An 18,502-nucleotide genomic window follows, 5' to 3' on the forward strand; every position below is an offset into this window, starting at 1 on the left:
TTTTTTCCCGATCGAGTGCACTTTGGTTTCACACCACGGTTATTTACGGCGGTTTAATTTTATTTTTATTATTTTTTTTCTCACCGCGCAACTGAATGCTTGTGCGGCCACGAGGAGAAAGAAAGATTTGGGCGGATCTACTGACCAACAAAAATTTTGTTCTCCGGATCTGCCTTTGCACGATCCTTCGCCATTCACCTTGAATGGTTATGGACATGCATATTCTTAATGTCAACCCTAGGTGGCGCTAGCCCCCACACGACCAGGAAAATTTAACATGTAACACCACAACAAGAAATTAAGCCAACCTAACTATACACTAACTATGGGGACTTAACTTAATAATTAATAAGTATCTCGGTGAGGTGTGATATATACTTGTATAAATAATAAAATATATATAAATATATTTATATATATAATATACATAAATATATAACCGACAAGCGACCACTACAGTGCAATACTGTGGATGCAACAGATTTTCGTCCTTTGTGGGGGCGGAAGGGGGGGGGGCGAAATTTTGAGATATACGTTTTATAGTGAGATCTAACAGGAGTGCGGATACTAAATTTGGTTACTCTAGCGTTAATAGTCTTTGAGATTTGTGAATATCCCCAGATTTTCGTCCTTTGCGGGGGCGGAAGGGGGCGGGTTTTGAAATATTTGTGTAGCAGTGACATATCACAGAAGTCTGGATCCAAAACATCGTTGCTCTAGCTCTTATAGTCTTTGAGCACTAGGCGCTGAAGGGGACGGACAGACGGACAGACGGACGGACGGACGGACGGACAGACAGATATGGCTCAATCGACTCGGCTATTGATGCTGATCAAGAATATATATACTTTATGGGATCGGAAACGATTCCTTCTGGACATTACACACATCCATTTTCACCACAAATCTAATATACCCCAATACTCATTTTGAGTATCGGGTATAAAAAGCTGCTTAAATATAACAGACTGGCACAGAGTGTTAAGTGTCAGCGGCTACACGAGAAGAGATTTTCAAATTTAATTATACCGGACGAAAAGAGCAAAATGACACACTAATATCGCAATACCTACAAGAACGAGGGGGAACGTTGTGAGTTGCTGCGGACACCGCAACTCTACGGTTATACCCGATACTAAGTCAGTATGGCTCTCCTCCGGCAGACGCCGCTAATATTAAACGACACGACACGTAGCCACTGCAAATTGATTTGTTCCTATTGGCTATAAAAATGATCTGATCCAGATTCAGCAATCTGATAGATATGGACATTATCTATGATTCTGCGTTTTTAGTTTTCTCGAATGTGCAATATTGTGGATGCAGCAGATTTTCGTCCTTTGTGTGGGCGGAAGGGGGTGGGGCGAAATTTTGAGATATACGTTTTATAGTGAGATCTAACAGGAGTGCGGATACTAGCGTTAAGGGGCGGAAGGGGGTGTGGCGAAATTTTGAAACAATCTCGTCTCGGTCCGATATATTAGGAGTGTGGATACCAAATTTTGGTTGCTCTAGCTTTTGTAGTCTCTGAGATCTAGGCGCTAATGTTTTACTCTAAGCAAAGCTGCCTATGCTACGTGTGTGTTAGAGAGAGACAGGGCGAGAAAAAATGAAATTGTTTTCTTGATGCTGGCTATAATAATCATACGATCCAATTCAGATTCCGCAGTATTAAAGATATGATCATTCTCTACAAGTCTACTTTTTTGGTTTTCTCATATCTTTAAAATTGTGGCTGCCACAGATTTTCGTCCTTTGTGGGGGCGGAAGTGGGCGTGGCGAAGTTTTAAAATATTTTTGTAGCAGTTACATATCACAGAAGTCTGGATCCAAAATATCGTTGCTCTAGCTCTTATAGTCTTTGAGCGTTAGGCGCTGAAGGGGACGGACAGACGGACGGACGGACAGACGGACAGACAGAAATGGCTCAATCGACTCGGCTATTGATGCTGATCAAGAATATATATACTTTATGGCGTCGGAAACGATTCCTTCTGGACGTTACACACATCCACTTTTACCACAAATCTAATATACCCCAATACTCATTTTGAGTATCGGGTATAAAAACCACAACGACGACATCCACGTCCACGCATATTGATGGCCAGAATACCCTGGCCAAGCCACCAACAGACCTGACAGTACACGGACGGACAGTGACGGACGGAGCCAAAAACTGATTTTCGTGCATTGACCGCATACTTTGTGTGGGGTGGGGGGAAATGCGTGTATTGAATGCGTATCGAGTTGCGTGCGCCACCCCCTGCACCACTACACCCTGTCGTGATCCTCGCCGTAGCCTTCTGGTAGGATCTCCATCCCCATGCATTCCTATTCCCTCTGCTATTTACCCAAATTACAAACCTGTTTATTATGACAGTTGCCAGAGTCGTTTTGTTCTGGCCCCAACTGCCTGCCGCTGCGCTGCGCTGCGTTCTTCCTTGCCAGATGCTCACCTCATGCACTCGTGGCCGTGACGTCATGAATGAGAAAGCACCGCTTCTCAACGCTGCTCTGTTCTGTTTCTGTTTCGGTTTCGCTGATCTGATGTATTTTCGAATTGCACATGTAGAGCAGAACAGAACAGAACAGAACGATGCGAGTATTTATGTTTGTACGGTACGCGCCTCTGCTCTGTATATTATTTTATCAGTGTTATTTAACGCACCGAATGCCTTCGAATTTGGCTTGGGAATTCAATTCTATTGGAAATTATTTAATGCTGTTGCTGCACAACAAACCGCACATCCAACATTAACATCAGCGTCTTGTATTTGTTTCGTTACTTGGTGTATTTTTAACATTACTTCATTTCTTTTCACTTCAATTCACTTTCGTGTGCGCGCTGCCAAACCAATTCGACCCGATCCCGGAGCAAGTGCCTCATTCGCAAGCCGCGTGCGCTCTCCTCGACGCTCCGTGGCCCACTGTGGCCCACTGGCTGTATTTATAGACAACATACACAAAGCGCTAATCTTGACGCATTACCTGTGACGTCGCGTCGCCCTGCCTGCCTTCATTGTTGGCCGTGGCGATCGTCTATGTGGAGGAGGGTGGAGAGGAGGCTGTCGAGACGGAGAGAGCAGAGCGCATTTTACAATACTTTTTCGCTAGACTCGCACCGACGTACGCATACCCTAACATGTATGTATGTATATGCAGCTGAAATATATTTAATTTTTCACTTTATGTTTCACTTGATCTTCGACTTGAGGCCTTTCTGCAGCAAAGGCGCCACATCCTTGGGATTGCGGTTCCTGGTCTCCGGCAAGTAGCGGCAGGTCAGGAGGAATCCATAGAGGCATATCAGAGAGCAGGGTATAAGGCAAACGGTCCAATGCCCGACTGCAGGAGGGGGAACACCATGCCAAGCAGAAAGTTGGATAGCCAATTGGTCAGGCTGCCCAAGGCCATTGCAGCGGGACGTGGCGACACCTCGAACATCTCTATCAATAGGCCAAAGAGTGTATGTGCATCACATGCACGTTTCGGATACTCACCAGAGCCAATGAAGAAGGGCATGGGTCCCAGACCCAAGTTAAAGGCAACGATGTACAGCGACAGAAAGAGGATGCAGCCGTAGGAAACCTTCTGGTACGAGCTCTAAGGTGGAAGGATACGTAAGCGTATGCAAAAGGTATACGTCTATTTAAGCTGTTACCATAAACTCGAGCCCGACGCTGAGCAAAGATAGAACGAGGGGGAACGTTGTGAGTTGCTGCGGACACCGCAGCTCTACGGTTATACCCGATACTAAGTCAGTATAACTCTCCTCCGGCAGACGCCGCTAATATTAAACGACACGACAAAGAGTGCGTGCGAGAGAAACAGAAAATCAGTCTGAGCGTCACGTCGGGCGCTGCGTAGCCACTGCAAATTGATTTGTTCCTATTGGCTATAAAAATGATCTGATCTGATCCAGATTCAGCAATCTGATAGATATGGTCATTATCTATGATTCTGCGTTTTTAGTTTTCTCGAATGTGCAATATTGTGGATGCAACAGATTTTCGTTCTTTGTGTGGGCGGAAGGGGGTGGGGCGAAATTTTGAGATGCACGTTTTATAGTAAGATCTAACTGGAGTGCGAATACCAAATTTGGTTACTCTAGCCTTAATAGTCTCTGAGATTTTTGAATATCCCCAGATTTTCGTCCTTTGCGGGGGCGGAAGTGGGCGGGTTTTGAAATATTTTTGTAGCAGTGACATATCACAGAAGTCTGGATCCAAAACATCGTTGCTCTAGCTCTTATAGTCTTTGAGCACTAGGCGCTGAAGGGGACGGACAGACGGACAGACTGACGGACGGACAGACAGACAGGGCTCAATCGACTCGGCTATTGATGCTGATCAAGCATATATATACTTTATGGGGTCGGAAACGATTCCTTCTGGACGTTACACACATCCGCTTTTACCACAAATCTAATATACCCCAATACTCATTTTGAGTATCGGGTATACAAATGGATGAGAATAGGCAGGAGAGCATCATCATGATTCGCCTGTTGAAGCTGGCCATCATCCAGGGTCCGAAGAGGGCAACGAAAAAGTTCAGCACTCCCTCGGCGAAATTCAGCCAAAAATCCACTTCCAAGGTGAATCCAGCATCTGTGAAAATGGACACGGAATATAACCAGATCTGGGGGCGGGAGAAAGATTATGCTGGAATGGCCCTGTCTGGGCAATGCCATATCCCACCGCCTACCGCATTTATGCCGCTCATTTGCTGAACCAAATGGAAGGAGCACACAATGATCAGGGGCATCGTCAGCTTGCTGTTGCGGATCACGTCCGCCATGCTACTCTTCTCCACTGCGACGGCCAAGGCGGCCTCAATCTCCGCCAGCTCCGTGTCCACGCGCTGCTCGCTCTTCCGCAGTCGCACAAGAATCGCTCGGGTCTTACCCCTGTTGCCCTTGGACATCAAGTATCTGGGGCTCACGGGGAACCAGAGGAGCGGCGCAAGGCCAATGATCACCAGTATCACATAGCCACCCAGGGCACAATGCCAGTGCTTGCTAGTGCCCAACAGGAAATCGAAGGAAAAGAACTGACCCACCACAACCCACCCAACATGCCCACCAGGAAATTGCCAATCCAGGAGAAAAGGCTGCCCATCGACATGGCCACTGGACGGGGCGAGTCCTCGAGCAGCTCTGCGGAAGAAAAAAATCTTGTATGAGCTGGTAATGCCAAAACGAGAGCTAAACAGATACGAACCAGAGCCAATAATGTAGGCTATGGGACCTAAACCAATCTGGAAGCCCAGGATGAAGATGAGGATGAAGGCAGCACAGAAATAGGTCAGCACCGTGCTCCCCGAGCTCTCCAGGAAGTACAGACCAATGGACATGGCCAGAAGCGAAAGGGCGCAAACGGCGCAGGACAACATCATCAGAGGACGACGCGGGAACTTGTGGACCAGAAGAGGGCCCAGCAGGGAAGTGCACAGATTGAATCCGCCAATGCCTAGATTCAGCCAGGTGGCTGCCTCCGGCGAGAAGCCCGCCTGAGTCAGAATGGACAGGGAGTAGAAGAAGATCTGAAAAGATTCGAAACTGCATGAATTTCCTCACAGATTAAAGCGGGAGCTGCAGGACCTACAGCATTGATGCCACTGAGTTTCCATTGATGGCTTGGAAGGAGCAGACCAAGAGCAGGGGCAGAAACAGCTCTCTATCGCCCAGAACCTGACATAGGGAGCTATCCTTGCTGCTGGCCTGGGCCTGGGCCTCCAACGTGGCCTTCATCCCTCGCAGTTCCCGCTGCACTTCCTCCTCGGCCTCTGGCCGCGTATACGCTGCAGCGCCAGCTCACTGCCGGCCGAGTCGCCATTGTGCAGGTAGAGCCAGCGAGGACTCTCCGGAAACCACCACAAGGGCAGCAGCGAGGCGACCACCAGCAGTGTGTAGAAGCTCAGGGCGTAGGGCCACAGGTTCTCGTTGCCAAGCAACTGGGAGAGGGTCAGCACTTGTGCGAGCAAAATTCCACCCGTCACCCCAATGCAGGTGAAGACGCCCACACTGCCGCTCAGCTCCGAGGGAGCCAGCTCCGGCAGATACATGGGCTGGGCGGGGAAGATCAAGGCAGAGGCGATCCCGCCTAAGAAGCGTCCAACCATCAGCATCTCCAATGACTTGGCAGCCCGACACCAGGTAAAAAGCATGCCGCAAACTACTGTGTTAGAGAGAGAGACAGGGCGAGAAAAAATGAAATTGTTTTCTTGATGCTGGCTATAATAATGATACGATCCAATTCAGATTCCGCAGTCTTAAAGATATGGTCATTCTCTACAATTCTACGTTTTTGGTTTTCTCATATCTTTAAAATTGTGGATGCCACAGATTTTCGTCCTTTGTGGGGGCGGAAGTGGGCGTGGCGAAGTTTTGAAATATTTTTGTAGCAGTAACATATCACAGAAGTCTGGATCCAAAACATCGTTGCTCTAGCTCTTATAGTCTTTGAGCGTTAGGCGCTGAAGGGGACGGACAGACGGACGGACGGACAGACGGACAGACAGACATGGCTCAATCGACTCGGCTATTGATGCTGATCAAGAATATATATACTTTATGGCGTCGGAAACGATTCCTTCTAGACGTTACACACATCCACTTTTACCACAAATCCAATACTCATTTTGAGTATCGGGTATAAAAACCACAACGACGACATCCACGTCCACGCATATTGATGGCCAGAATACCCTGGCCAAGCCACCAACAGACCTGACAGTACACGGACGGACAGTGACGGACGGAGCCAAAAACTGATTTTCGTGCATTGACCGCATACTTTGTGTGGGGTGGGGGGAAATACGTGTATTGAATGCGTATCGAGTTGCGTGCGCCACCCCCTGCACCACTACACCCTGTCGTGATCCTCGCCGTAGCCTTCTGGTAGGATCTCCATCCCCACGCATTCCTATTCCCTCTGCTATTTACCCAAATTACAAACCTGTTTATTATGACAGTTGCCAGAGTCGTTTTGTTCTGGCCCCAACTGCCTGCCGCTGCGCTGCGCTGCGTTCTTCCTTGCCAGATGCTCACCTCGTGCACTCGTGGCCGTGACGTCATGAATGAGAAAGCACCGCTTCTCAATGCTGCTCTGGTCTGTTTCTGTTTCGGTTTCGCTGATCTGATGTATTTTCGAATTGCACATGTAGAACAGAACAGAACGATGCGAGTATTTATGTTTGTACGGTACGCGCCTCTGCTCTGTATATTATTTTATCAGTGTTATTTAACGCACCGAATGCCTTCGAATTTGGCTTGGGAATTCTATTCTATTGGAAATTATTTAATGCTGTTGCTGCACAACAAACCGCACATCCAACATTAACATCAGCGTCTTGTATTTGTTTCGTTACTTGGTGTATTTTTAACATTACTTCATTTCTTTTCACTTCAATTCACTTTCGTGTGCGCGCTGCCAAACCAATTCGACCCGATCCCGGAGCAAGTGCCTCATTCGCAAGCCGCGTGCGCTCTCCTCGACGCTCCGTGGCCCACTGTGGCCCACTGGCTGAATTTATAGACAACATACACAAAGCGCTAATCTTGACGCATTACCTGTGACGTCGCGTCGCCCGGCCTGCCTTCATTGTTGGCCGTGGCGATCGTCTATGTGGAGGAGGGTGGAGAGGAGGCTGTCGAGACGGAGAGAGCAGAGCGCATTTTACAATACTTTTTCGCTAGACTCGCACCGACGTACGCATACCCTAACATGTATGTATGTATATGCAGCTGAAATATATTTAATTTTTCACTTTATGTTTCACTTGATCTTCGACTTGAGGCCTTTCTGCAGCAAAGGCGCCACATCCTTGGGATTGCGGTTCCTGGTCTCCGGCAAGTAGCGGCAGGTCAGGAGGAATCCATAGAGGCATATCAGAGAGCAGGGTATAAGGCAAACGGTCCAATGCCCGATTGCAGGAGGGGGAACACCATGCCAAGCAGAAAGTTGGATAGCCAATTGGTCAGCCTGCCCAAGGCCATTGCAGCGGGACGTGGCGACACCTCGAACATCTCTATCAATAGGCCAAAGAGTGTATGTGCATCACATGCACGTTTCGGATACTCACCAGAGCCAATGAAGAAGGGCATGGGTCCCAGACCCAAGTTAAAGGCAACGATGTACAGCGACAGAAAGGATGCAGCCGTAGGAAACCTTCTGGTACGAGCTCTAAGGTGGAAGGATACGTAAGCGTATGCAAAAGGTATACGTCTATTTAAGCTGTTACCATAAACTCGAGCCCGACGCTGAGCAAAGATAGAACGAGGGGGAACGTTGTGAGTTGCTGCGGACACCGCAACTCTACGGTTATTCCCGATACTAAGTCAGTATAACTCTCCTCCGGCAGACGCCGCTAATATTAAACGACACGACAAAGAGTGCGTGCGAGAGAGACAGAAAATCAGTCTGAGCGTCACGTCGGGCGCTGCGTAGCCACTGCAAATTGATTTGTTCCTATTGGCTATAAAAATGATCTGATCTGATCCAGATTCAGCAATCTGATAGATATGGTCATTATCTATGATTCTGCGTTTTTAGTTTTCTCGAATGTGCAATATTGTGGATGCAACAGATTTTCGTTCTTTGTGTGGGCGGAAGGGGGTGGGGCGAAATTTTGAGATGCACGTTTTATAGTAAGATCTAACTGGAGTGCGAATACCAAATTTGGTTACTCTAGCCTTAATAGTCTCTGAGATTTTTGAATATCCCCAGATTTTCGTCCTTTGCGGGGGCGGAAGTGGGCGGGTTTTGAAATATTTTTGTAGCAGTGACATATCACAGAAGTTTGGATCCAAAACATCGTTGCTCTAGCTCTTATAGTCTTTGAGCACTAGGCGCTGAAGGGGACGGACAGACGGACAGACTGACGGACGGACAGACAGACAGGGCTCAATCGACTCGGCTATTGATGCTGATCAAGCATATATATACTTTATGGGGTCGGAAACGATTCCTTCTGGACGTTACACACATCCGCTTTTACCACAAATCTAATATACCCCAATACTCATTTTGAGTATCGGGTATACAAATGGATGAGAATAGGCAGGAGAGCATCATCATGATTCGCCTGTTGAAGCTGGCCATCATCCAGGGTCCGAAGACGGCAACGAAAAAGTTCAGCACTCCCTCGGCGAAATTCAGCCACAAATCCACTTCCAAGGTGAATCCAGCATCTGTGAAAATGGACACGGAATATAACCAGATCTGGGGGCGGGAGAAAGATTATGCTGGAATGGCCCTGTCTGGGCAATGCCATATCCCACCGCCTACCGCATTTATGCCGCTCATTTGCTGAACCAAATGGAAGGAGCACACAATGATCAGGGGCATCGTCAGCTTGCTGTTGCGGATCACGTCCGCCATGCTACTCTTCTCCACTGCGACGGCCAACGCGGCCTCAATCTCCGCCAGCTCCGTGTCCACGCGCTGCTCGCTCTTCCGCAGTCGCACAAGAATCGCTCGGGTCTTACCCCTGTTGCCCTTGGACATCAAGTATCTGGGGCTCTCGGGGAACCAGAGGAGCGGCGCAAGGCCAATGATCACCAGTATCACATAGCCACCCAGGGCACAATGCCAGTGCTTGCTAGTGCCCAACAGGAAATCGAAGGAAAAGAACTGACCCACCACAACCCACCCAACATGCCCACCAGGAAATTGCCAATCCAGGAGAAAAGGCTGCCCATCGACATGGCCACTGGACGGGGCGAGTCCTCGAGCAGCTCTGCGGAAGAAAAAAATCTTGTATGAGCTGGTAATGCCAAAACGAGAGCTAAACAGATACGAACCAGAGCCAATAATGTAGGCTATGGGACCTAAACCAATCTGGAAGCCCAGGATGAAGATGAGGATGAAGGCAGCACAGAAATAGGTCAGCACCGTGCTCCCCGAGCTCTCCAGGAAGTACAGACCAATGGACATGGCCAGAAGCGAAAGGGCGCAAACGGCGCAGGACAACATCATCAGAGGACGACGCGGGAACTTGTGGACCAGAAGAGGGCCCAGCAGGGAAGTGCACAGATTGAATCCGCCAATGCCTAGATTCAGCCAGGTGGCTGCCTCCGGCGAGAAGCCCGCCTGAGTCAGAATGGACAGGGAGTAGAAGAAGATCTGAAAAGATTCGAAACTGCATGAATTTCCTCACAGATTCAAGCGGGAGCTGCAGGACCTACAGCATTGATGCCACTGAGTTTCCATTGATGGCTTGGAAGGAGCAGACCAAGAGCAGGGGCAGAAACAGCTCTCTATCGCCCAGAACCTGACATAGGGAGCTATCCTTGCTGCTGGCCTGGGCCTGGGCCTCCAACGTGGCCTTCATCCCTCGCAGTTCCCGCTGCACTTCCTCCTCGGCCTCTGGCCGCGTATACGCTGCAGCGCCAGCTCACTGCCGGCCGAGTCGCCCTTGTGCAGGTAGAGCCAGCGAGGACTCTCCGGAAACCACCACATGGGCAGCAGCGAGGCGACCACCAGCAGTGTGTAGAAGCTCAGGGCGTAGAGCCACAGGTTCTCGTTGCCAAGCAACTGGGAGAGGGTCAGCACTTGTGCGAGCAAAATTCCACCCGTCACCCCAATGCAGGTGAAGACGCCCACACTGCCGCTCAGCTCCGAGGGAGCCAGCTCCGGCAGATACATGGGCTGGGCGGGGAAGATCAAGGCAGAGGCGATCCCGCCTAAGAAGCGTCCAACCATCAGCATCTCCAATGACTTGGCAGCCCGACACCAGGTAAAAAGCATGCCGCAAACTACTGTGTTAGAGAGAGAGACAGGGCGAGAAAAAATGAAATTGTTTTCTTGATGCTGGCTATAATAATGATACGATCCAATTCAGATTCCGCAGTCTTAAAGATATGGTCATTCTCTACAATTCTACGTTTTTGGTTTTCTCATATCTTTAAAATTGTGGATGCCACAGATTTTCGTCCTTTGTGGGGGCGGAAGTGGGCGTGGCGAAGTTTTGAAATATTTTTGTAGCAGTAACATATCACAGAAGTCTGGATCCAAAACATCGTTGCTCTAGCTCTTATAGTCTTTGAGCGTTAGGCGCTGAAGGGGACGGACAGACGGACGGACGGACAGACGGACAGACAGACATGGCTCAATCGACTCGGCTATTGATGCTGATCAAGAATATATATTCTTTATGGCGTCGGAAACGATTCCTTCTAGACGTTACACACATCCACTTTTACCACAAATCCAATACTCATTTTGAGTATCGGGTATAAAAACCACAACGACGACATCCACGTCCACGCATATTGATGGCCAGAATACCCTGGCCAAGCCACCAACAGACCTGACAGTACACGGACGGACAGTGACGGACGGAGCCAAAAACTGATTTTCGTGCATTGACCGCATACTTTGTGTGGGGTGGGGGGAAATACGTGTATTGAATGCGTATCGAGTTGCGTGCGCCACCCCCTGCACCACTACACCCTGTCGTGATCCTCGCCGTAGCCTTCTGGTAGGATCTCCATCCCCACGCATTCCTATTCCCTCTGCTATTTACCCAAATTACAAACCTGTTTATTATGACAGTTGCCAGAGTCGTTTTGTTCTGGCCCCAACTGCCTGCCGCTGCGCTGCGCTGCGTTCTTCCTTGCCAGATGCTCACCTCGTGCACTCGTGGCCGTGACGTCATGAATGAGAAAGCACCGCTTCTCAATGCTGCTCTGGTCTGTTTCTGTTTCGGTTTCGCTGATCTGATGTATTTTCGAATTGCACATGTAGAACAGAACAGAACAGAACAGAACGATGCGAGTATTTATGTTTGTACGGTACGCGCCTCTGCTCTGTATATTATTTTATCAGTGTTATTTAACGCACCGAATGCCTTCGAATTTGGCTTGGGAATTCTATTCTATTGGAAATTATTTAATGCTGTTGCTGCACAACAAACCGCACATCCAACATTAACATCAGCGTCTTGTATTTGTTTCGTTACTTGGTGTATTTTTAACATTACTTCATTTCTTTTCACTTCAATTCACTTTCGTGTGCGCGCTGCCAAACCAATTCGACCCGATCCCGGAGCAAGTGCCTCATTCGCAAGCCGCGTGCGCTCTCCTCGACGCTCCGTGGCCCACTGTGGCCCACTGGCTGAATTTATAGACAACATACACAAAGCGCTAATCTTGACGCATTACCTGTGACGTCGCGTCGCCCGGCCTGCCTTCATTGTTGGCCGTGGCGATCGTCTATGTGGAGGAGGGTGGAGAGGAGGCTGTCGAGACGGAGAGAGCAGAGCGCATTTTACAATACTTTTTCGCTAGACTCGCACCGACGTACGCATACCCTAACATGTATGTATGTATATGCAGCTGAAATATATTTAATTTTTCACTTTATGTTTCACTTGATCTTCGACTTGAGGCCTTTCTGCAGCAAAGGCGCCACATCCTTGGGATTGCGGTTCCTGGTCTCCGGCAAGTAGCGGCAGGTCAGGAGGAATCCATAGAGGCATATCAGAGAGCAGGGTATAAGGCAAACGGTCCAATGCCCGACTGCAGGAGGGGGAACACCATGCCAAGCAGAAAGTTGGATAGCCAATTGGTCAGCCTGCCCAAGGCCATTGCAGCGGGACGTGGCGACACCTCGAACATCTCTATCAATAGGCCAAAGAGTGTATGTGCATCACATGCACGTTTCGGATACTCACCAGAGTAAGTCAGTATAACTCTCCTCCGGCAGACGCCGCTAATATTAAACGACACGACAAAGAGTGCGTGCGAGAGAGACAGAAAATCAGTCTGAGCGTCACGTCGGGCGCTGCGTAGCCACTGCAAATTGATTTGTTCCTATTGGCTATAAAAATGATCTGATCTGATCCAGATTCAGCAATCTGATAGATATGGTCATTATCTATGATTCTGCGTTTTTAGTTTTCTCGAATGTGCAATATTGTGGGTGCAACAGATTTTCGTTCTTTGTGTGGGCGGAAGGGGGTGGGGCGAAATTTTCTAACTGGAGTGCGAATACCAAATTTGGTTACTCTAGCCTTAATAGTCTCTGAGATTTTTGAATATCCCCAGATTTTCGTCCTTTGCGGAGGCGGAAGTGGGCGGGTTTTGAAATATTTTTGTAGCAGTGACATATCACAGAAGTCTGGATCCAAAACATCGTTGCTCTAGCTCTTATAGTCTTTGAGCACTAGGCGCTGAAGGGGACGGACAGACGGACAGACTGACGGACGGACAGACAGACAGGGCTCAATCGACTCGGCTATTGATGCTGATCAAGCATATATATACTTTATGGGGTCGGAAACGATTCCTTCTGGACGTTACACACATCCGCTTTTACCACAAATCTAATATACCCCAATACTCATTTTGAGTATCGGGTATACAAATGGATGAGAATAGGCAGGAGAGCATCATCATGATTCGCCTGTTGAAGTTGGCCATCATCCAGGGTCCGAAGAGGGCAACGAAAAAGTTCAGCACTCCCTCGGCGAAATTCAGCCACAAATCCACTTCCAAGGTGAATCCAGCATCTGTGAAAATGGACACGGAATATAACCAGATCTGGGGGCGGGAGAAAGATTATGCTGGAATGGCCCTGTCTGGGCAATGCCATATCCCACCGCCTACCGCATTTATGCCGCTCATTTGCTGAACCAAATGGAAGGAGCACACAATGATCAGGGGCATCGTCAGCTTGCTGTTGCGGATCACGTCCGCCATGCTACTCTTCTCCACTGCGACGGCCAAGGCGGCCTCAATCTCCGCCAGCTCCGTGTCCACGCGCTGCTCGCTCTTCCGCAGTCGCACAAGAATCTGGGGCTCTCGGGGAACCAGAGGAGCGGCGCAAGGCCAATGATCACCAGTATCACATAGCCACCCAGGGCACAATGCCAGTGCTTGCTAGTGCCCAACAGGAAATCGAAGGAAAAGAACTGACCCACCACAACCCACCCAACATGCCCACCAGGAAATTGCCAATCCAGGAGAAGAGGCTGCCCATCGACATGGCCACTGGACGGGGCGAGTCCTCGAGCAGCTCTGCGGAAGAAAAAAATCTTGTATGAGCTGGTAATGCCAAAACGAGAGCTAAACAGATACGAACCAGAGCCAATAATGTAGGCTATGGGACCTAAACCAATCTGGAAGCCCAGGATGAAGATGAGGATGAAGGCAGCACAGAAATAGGTCAGCACCGTGCTCCCCGAGCTCTCCAGGAAGTACAGACCAATGGACATGGCCAGAAGCGAAAGGGCGCAAACGGCGCAGGACAACATCATCAGAGGACGACGCGGGAACTTGTGGACCAGAAGAGGGCCCAGCAGGGAAGTGCACAGATTGAATCCGCCAATGCCTAGATTCAGCCAGGTGGCTGCCTCCGGCGAGAAGCCCGCCTGAGTCAGAATGGACAGGGAGTAGAAGAAGATCTGAAAAGATTCGAAACTGCATGAATTTCCTCACAGATTCAAGCGGGAGCTGCAGGACCTACAGCATTGATGCCACTGAGTTTCCATTGATGGCTTGGAAGGAGCAGACCAAGAGCAGGGGCAGAAACAGCTCTCTATCGCCCAGAACCTGACATAGGGAGCTATCCTTGCTGCTGGCCTGGGCCTGGGCCTCCAACGTGGCCTTCATCCCTCGCAGTTCCCGCTGCACTTCCTCCTCGGCCTCTGGCCGCGTATACGCTGCAGCGCCAGCTCACTGCCGGCCGAGTCGCCCTTGTGCAGGTAGAGCCAGCGAGGACTCTCCGGAAACCACCACATGGGCAGCAGCGAGGCGACCACCAGCAGTGTGTAGAAGCTCAGGGCGTAGGGCCACAGGTTCTCGTTGCCAAGCAACTGGGAGAGGGTCAGCACTTGTGCGAGCAAAATTCCACCCGTCACCCCAATGCAGGTGAAGACGCCCACACTGCCGCTCAGCTCCGAGGGAGCCAGCTCCGGCAGATACATGGGCTGGGCGGTGAAGATCAAGGCAGAGGCGATCCCGCCTAAGAAGCGTCCAACCATCAGCATCTCCAATGACTTGGCAGCCCGACACCAGGTAAAAAGCATGCCGCAAACTACGAGAATCGCTCCGCTTATCATGAGACAGCCCTTCCTGAAAGAGGCATCAAGATAAATCACAGAGTTAGCTTGAGTGAGGACTCCACCGTTTTGTTTCACTCACCGGCCGTATTTGTAGCTGCACAAGGCGCTGAAACAGGGCCAACAAATGCCCCCAATCAGATAGATGGAGACGATGCTGGTCCACAGTATATCTAGCTGGCTGGAGCTAATGATGGCGTCGTACTCGCTGGCCAGGATATCCTCACACCAGCGCTTGATGAGCTCGGCCGGTGCATTGAGAACACCGAAGAAGTATCCCACAGGAATGGTGGTGCCCACCGTAACGTTTAGGCAGATGAGCAACAGAAACGTGTTCCAGCCGCTGCCTTTAGCCGGCGTGACGTGCTGCAAAGAAAGCAAAGTAATTCAAATGTTTACCGAGAGCCAAACAAAAGACTTAAGGGAAAAACTCGTTCCCGAAGGGAGAGAGTGTCTGTCAAATCAGCAAGTCACCATAACAAAGACCATGATGAGCGATGAGCCACGAACAACCAAATCCGCGATGCTGCTACGTGGAGAGCCAAAACTAAAGTGTCACGGATCTGGTTGGGGAGCTCTGACTCTCCACCAGACAGACACCTGCCTGAGTCATCCATCTATGCCTCGCCAGTGATGTGTCAATTGCATACGGAGAATGTTTGGAAACACTGCTCCTACGCTTACAGCCCTACAGAGCCCGCCATAGAGAAATTTGTCGTGTATTGTTCTACTTGTTTCCTTATCACTGACACGGACGCTTCCATTTGCACTGAACATACATTTCCGATCGCTTTAACACACTACTATAGAGTGCACAATACTCCCGTGTCGCGTATAAATGTGATTTTATTAAGCAGTTCCTAAATCACTGCATCCATCTGATCCAATCAAAACGCTCAATTAACTAACATACATACATTGAGCAGAGAGCACAAGTGAGTCAGCACGAGGAAAAGGTATCCACAGATGGATCTCCGCTTTTGTGGCGGATTCTTTACAACAATAAATCTAATTAACAAAGTATTAGTTGGAGTGCCGTCCCCAGGGCGCTTAATTGAACTTGTGCGACGATAAGGGACGGCCCGTATGGACTTAAAGTTAGTTCCTCATTCATATTTTTTATTTTTTTACAGAAAACTTATGACGTATAAAAGATAAACGAGGGGGAACGTTGTGAGTTGCTGCGGACAACGCAACTCTACGGTTATACCCGATACTAAGTCAGTATGGCTCTCATCCGGCAGACGCCGCTAATATTAAACAACACGACAAAGAGTGCGTGCGAGAGAGACAGAAAATCAGTCTGAGCGTCACGTCGGGCGCTGCGTAGCCACTGCAAATTGATTTGTTCCTATTGGCTATAAAAATAATCTGATCTGATCCAGATTCAGCAATCTGATAGATATGGTCATTATCTATGATTCTGCGTTTTTAGTTTTCTCGAATGTGCAATATTGTGGATGCAACAGATTTTCGTCCTTTGTGTGGGCGGAAAGAGGTGGGGCGAAATTTTGAGATACACGTTTTATAGTAAGATCTAACAGAAGTGCGAATACCAAATTTGGTTACTCTAGCCTTAATAGTCTCTGAGATTTTTGAATATCCCCAGATTTTCGTCCTTTGCGGGGGCGGAAGGGGGTGTGGCGAAATTTTGAAACAAACTCGTCTCGGTCCGATATATTAGGAGTGTGGAGATAATGTTTTTTATCCCCAATCGGCCGACTAATTATTTCGAATTAAATAAAACTCGGCGCAGAAATAAAATTACGATATGTTCTTTAATGCGTGACATCCAAATTGCAAGTGTGGCTTGCCTGCCCTTTACATTGCCGCTCCGATCGCTAAGCGCAGCTTCGCTCGGCCGACGTCGGTAGGCAGACGCAAAGCGGAGATAGCGAAGAGCGAGCTGGCAGAGAGCGTTTAGCAGGGCAAGCAAGCGCAGAGCTTTAACAAACAAATGAGTGACATAGACATAAGTAACAAACAAAATAAGCGGCTGAGGGCCAAGAATTAGGTGCTATTTGGCAAGCAGCTAATCGGCTGGGTTCTGCTCCGAACATTCACCCCCCGTTGGAAGGCAAAGGCTTTCAACAGATCCATCCTGAAGGGGCAGAACCGCTATTTTTCCAACGGCCCTCTTGAAAAGGCCTTTTTGAGTGCGGATGACGGCTACTCTGATGGTTCCATCTTTTCCTGGGATGACGCTCTCAATGCGGCCAAGCGGCCACCTTAATGGTGGCAGCGTTTCCTCCTTGATCATGACGAGCGCTCCTAGCTTGATGTTTGGAGACGATGACCGCCACTTGCTCCGCTCCTGAAGAATCGAAAGATACGCCCTGCTCCATTTTCTCCAAAACGCCTGCTTCATTTGACACAGCCGCTGCCATCGACTAAGTAGGTTGACCCGGAGATGCGCCACATCTGGCTCGTCGAATGCAGCTTTCGGGGCTCCATTGAGAAAGTGGTTTGGCGTGAGCACATCTAGATCATCGGGACTTTCTGTAATTGCATAAAGCGGACGGGAATTTAACAAAGCAGAGATTTCACAAGCCAAGGTCTGAATTTCATCAAGAGTAAAAATGTAGGTCCCGACGATGCGATGAAAATGATATTTAGCTGCTTTAACAGCCGCCTCCCACAAACCCCCAAAATGAGGTGAGCGAGGGGGGATGAATTTCCAGTCGATTCCACTAGAAACGCAGAGATGTGACACAGCCGACGTATGAGGATCGCTGAGGAACATTTGCCGAAGCTCCAAAAGCTCATTTTTTGCTCCTACAAAATTTGTAGCGTTGTCTGACCAGATGATTCGAGGTTTGGGACGTAGACTTATAAAACGCCTTAATGCTGCCAGAAAGGATTCTGTAGATAGATCCCGAACGACTTCCAAATGAGTTGCTTTGGTGCTAAAGCATACGAAGACAGCGATGTAACATTTGATAGGAGGCCTGCTTCTGACTTCCGACTTGTGATAAAAGGGTCCGCAAAAATCAACGCCCGTTGTGTGGAATGCTGGATTAGTCCTTACGCGATCCGCAGGCAAGTTTCCCATGATATGTTCCCTCAGCACTGGCTTCAAACGAAAGCATCTAACACATTTGCGAATGATTCCCGCAACATATTTGCGTCCGCCAATAGGCCAGAATTTTTGCCGAAGCAGTCCGAGCAATCCTTGAGCTCCTGCGTGGAGAAACCTTTCGTGAAAGAAGATAATAATAGAGACAGTGACAGGATGTCCCTTAGGAAGCAGGATCGGGTGCTTCGCGTCGTAGTCCAATTCGGCATTTTGGAGGCGGCCTCCAACACGCAGCAATCCAAAGCTATCCAGAAATGGATTCAGTGAGGCCATCGTGCTTTTTGGGGGTAGGGCCTGTTTGCTGGCGAGGGCCCTTATCTCTTCCGAAAATTGTTGCTGCTGTATTGCCCTTATGAG

The 18,502-nt window shown here is 49.1% G+C and overlaps 3 pseudogenes; all 3 read right to left on the bottom strand.

Annotated features, from left to right (window-relative positions):
• Nucleotides 1-3,167: 3,167 nt before the first annotated feature.
• LOC117192077 lies at nt 3,168-6,176 on the bottom strand (annotated as a pseudogene).
• A 1,576-nt stretch (nt 6,177-7,752) lies between these two features.
• Nucleotides 7,753-11,749, bottom strand: LOC117191638 (annotated as a pseudogene).
• A 1,733-nt stretch (nt 11,750-13,482) lies between these two features.
• Nucleotides 13,483-15,444, bottom strand: LOC117191639 (annotated as a pseudogene).
• Nucleotides 15,445-18,502: the final 3,058 nt, after the last annotated feature.

The sequence above is a fragment of the Drosophila miranda genome (assembly GCF_003369915.1).
Source record: "Drosophila miranda strain MSH22 chromosome Y unlocalized genomic scaffold, D.miranda_PacBio2.1 Contig_Y1_pilon, whole genome shotgun sequence".
NCBI lineage: Eukaryota > Metazoa > Arthropoda > Insecta > Diptera > Drosophilidae > Drosophila > Drosophila miranda.